Consider the following 4,531-nt stretch of genomic DNA (forward strand, 5'->3'; position numbering starts at 1 on the left):
ATGGTGCTGTCAAACAATGAAACTATATGGAATATGACAAGGTTGTGGGGGTCCCTGCTTCGTCTCTCTCTCAACTAAGGGGTCCTTGGCCTGAAAACGTTGAAGACCCCTGGTCTACTGTATTGTGCAGTAAGCTCCTAAGCATGGCTGAAAAATAGCCTATACTGCCAATTAAGCGTAGGCCTAATTAGCCTATATATCGACCAGTTTTACCCTTTATATCCTGTTGCTGTTCCACATGGCTCTAATGAATGTTTTTGAATAATCTGTCATTATTCACACTAGAAGCTCGGCCGCCCTTCGGGCGGCCGAGCGTCTAGTCGGCGCCCTGGCCAACTCGGGAACAATGTAAATAGGGGATGAATGCCCCGCCCTTTAATGCAAACCCCATTATACCTGTTGTCATAGGATCTGTTTTGACCATCTGTTTGCCTGTGTCCATTTATGCTCATATATGGAGATATCTGTATCTGTCTGTCTGCATCCATTTCATGCCCATATATGGAGATCTCTGTATCTGTTTGTCTGTGTCCCTTTATGCCCATTATGGAGATCTCTGTATCTGTCTGTGCCTCCGACTGTGTTGCAGACACAGTGCTGGTTCCCCCTTTAATGCAAACCCCATTATACCTGTTGTCATAGGACCCGTTTTGACCATCTGTTTGCCTGTGTCCATTTATGCCCATATATGGAGATATCTGTATCTGTCTTTTTGCGTCCATTTTATGCCCATATATGGAGATCTTTGACCATCTGCTTGCCTGTGTCCATTTATGCTCATATATGGAGATATCCGTATCTGTCTGTCTGCATCCATTTTATGCCCATAAATGGAGATCTATGCAGACACAGTGCCGGTTCCGGAAAACCCTGATGTCAGACATCAGAATCCGAACCTTTCGTGCTGGTTCCAGAAAATCGCGTATCGTATCGGATCGAGGCCAAGCATTGCACTACCTGCTGCGGCGGGGAACGCGCGTGCCGAATTTGAAATAGGGAATGAATGCCCCACCCTTTAATGCAAACCCCATTATACCTGTTGTCATAAGAGCCGTTTTGACCATATGTTTGCCTGTGTCCTTTTATGCCCATATAGGAACATCAGAATACGTAACCATGGCATTTTTTGTTGACTCATGTGGCGTACGTGATCTCAGATGTGATGTCACAATGAGTCAGCGATTGCGCCGATTTCCTCCGGAACAGCCTGATGTCAACAATCAGCCCCACATAAGGAGATTCAGAACGCGCGTGCCGGTGGGACGAACGGTTCTCGAGATACGCGGATTACATACATACATACACTCACAGAGATTTTTTGTTGACTCATGTGTCGTACGTGATGTCAGAGCCTTTTATGAGGTGATGTCACAAATCTCACAATGAGTCAGCGCTTGCACCGATTTCAGTTCTCAGTCTTATGCCCATATACGGAGATATCTGTCGGGTCGAGGCAAGATGCCCATATATGGAGTTCTCAGTATACGGAGATATCTGTCGGGTCTAGGGTCTGTGTCCCTTTTATGCCTATATACAGAGATATCTGTCTATGTCACAAATCTCACAATGAGTCAGCGCTTGCACCGATTTCAGTTCTCAGTCTTATGCCCATATACGGAGATATCTGTCGGGTCGAGGCAAGATGCCCATATATGGAGTTCGCCGAGCGTCTAGTCGGCGCCCTGGCCAACTCGGGAACAATGTAAATAGGGGATGAATGCCCCGCCCTTTAATGCAAACCCCATTATACCTGTTGTCATAGGATCTGTTTTGACCATCTGTTTGTGTGTGTCCATTTATGCCCATTATGGGGATATCTGTCTGTCTACGTCCATTTTATGTCCATATATGGAGATCTCTGTAGGACCCGTTTTGACCATCTGTTTGCCTGTGTCCATTTATGCCCATATATGGAGTTATCTGTCTGTCTGCGTCCATTTTATGCCCATATATGGAGATCTCTGTAGGACCTGTATTGACCATCTGTTTGCCTGTGTCCATTTATGCTCATATATGGAGATATCTGTATCTGTCTGTCTGCATCCATTTCATGCCCATATATGGAGATCTCTGTATCTGTTTGTCTGTGTCCCTTTATGCCCATTATGGAGATCTCTGTATCTGTCTGTGCCTCCGACTGTGTTGCAGACACAGTGCTGGTTCCCCCTTTAATGCAAACCCCATTATACCTGTTGTCATAGGACCCGTTTTGACCATCTGTTTGCCTGTGTCCATTTATGCCCATATATGGAGATATCTGTATCTGTCTTTTTGCGTCCATTTTATGCCCATATATGGAGATCTTTGACCATCTGCTTGCCTGTGTCCATTTATGCTCATATATGGAGATATCCGTATCTGTCTGTCTGCATCCATTTTATGCCCATAAATGGAGATCTATGCAGACACAGTGCCGGTTCCGGAAAACCCTGATGTCAGACATCAGAATCCGAACCTTTCGTGCTGGTTCCAGAAAATCGCGTATCGTATCGGATCGAGGCCAAGCACTGCACTACCTGCTGCGGCGGGGAACGCGCGTGCCGAATTTGAAATAGGGAATGAATGCCCCACCCTTTAATGCAAACCCCATTATACCTGTTGTCATAAGAGCCGTTTTGACCATATGTTTGCCTGTGTCCTTTTATGCCCATATAGGAACATCAGAATACGTAACCATGGCATTTTTTGTTGACTCATGTGGCGTACGTGATCTCAGATGTGATGTCACAATGAGTCAGCGATTGCGCCGATTTCCTCCGGAACAGCCTGATGTCAACAATCAGCCCCACATAAGGAGATTCAGAACGCGCGTGCCGGTGGGACGAACGGTTCTCGAGATACGCGGATTACATACATACATACACTCACAGAGATTTTTTGTTGACTCATGTGTCGTACGTGATGTCAGAGCCTTTTATGAGGTGATGTCACAAATCTCACAATGAGTCAGCGCTTGCACCGATTTCAGTTCTCAGTCTTATGCCCATATACGGAGATATCTGTCGGGTCGAGGCAAGATGCCCATATATGGAGTTCTCAGTATACGGAGATATCTGTCGGGTCTAGGGTCTGTGTCCCTTTTATGCCTATATACAGAGATATCTGTCTATGTCACAAATCTCACAATGAGTCAGCGCTTGCACCGATTTCAGTTCTCAGTCTTATGCCCATATACGGAGATATCTGTCGGGTCGAGGCAAGATGCCCATATATGGAGTTCTCAGTATACGGAGATATCTGTCGGGTCTAGGGTCTGTGTCCCTTTTATGCCTATATACAGAGATATCTGTCTATATATGCCCATATACTGTATGGAGATCTCTGTATCTGCCCATATGCCCATATATGGAGTTCTCAGTCTTATGCCCATATACGGAGATATCTTTCGGTTCGAGGCAAGGCCCGGCACTGCAGTGATGTCACAATGAGTCAGCGCTTGCACCCGGCACTGCAGTGATGTCACAATGACCGATTTTGCGCCGATTTCCTCCGGAACAGCCTGATGTCAACAATCAGCCCCGCATAAGGAGATTCCGAACGTTTCGCGCCGGTTAGGGAAAACCGCGCGTCGGGTCGGGTCGAGGCCCGGCACTGCACTCCGTGCCGCGGTGGGGAGCGCGCGTGCCGAATCTGAAGCCGGTGGGACGAACGGTTCTCGAGATACGCGGATTACAAACACACACGCACGCAGAGACTTCTCGCATTTATAGATAGATAGATAATAACATGTGATCAACTTTGACCAAAAAAATGCACAGACCTGGTTGATTGTTTAAGTTGGACAAAATGTGACCAAAATGTGGCCATATTTTCCCAAATATGGAGATGACTGACGTCTGACATCATAGATGTTTGACCTGTTCTGACATCACAATGATATGATGCTATATCCCGTTGCTATAGGCCTATCCTTCTGCTGAGTGGGATGAGGTGTCTGATGTCAGAACATCATTTTCTTCTGTAATATAATTAGCCCTATTCACGGCCCGCCCACTCAGCAAATTTCTCAGCAACTTCCTGGTGCCGTGTCTGCTGACGTCAGTTTAGAAGGGTAAAATAACACAGAAATCGCTGGACTTAAAGCCAACAAATCATTATTTCGAAACGGTAAAGTAAATTATAATGCTTTGTGCCTTTTACTATCTTGTGTTCTTGATCATTCTAGCCGTATTTTATACTTTACTATTCGGAAATTGCATTAAATTTGCGATTTCTGTGTTAACTCTATGGGCTTTTAGCAGGGTTTTACCCTTCAAAACGTGACTTCAGCACCAGGGGGATGCTAACTGTCATGTTCTACCAAGATCTTGCACGAAGCACATATTATGCCTATACTATCTCCCCTAGAGGTGGTGCGATCGCAGTGGTGGTACCACACCTAAATTCCCCTATACTGGAAATACTGGAATGTACTGTGCATACAGTAGGCTACGTTACAGTTTCGACACATTTTAGGGAGAAATAAACATGTACTGGAGCTGTGTATTGTAGCATGTGTGGTTTAGCAATGTGAGAAATTCTAAAACAAGAC

This window comes from Nannobrachium achirus (genome assembly GCF_963921795.1).
Source record: "Nannobrachium achirus genome assembly, chromosome: 3".
Lineage (NCBI taxonomy): Eukaryota > Metazoa > Chordata > Actinopteri > Myctophiformes > Myctophidae > Nannobrachium > Nannobrachium achirus.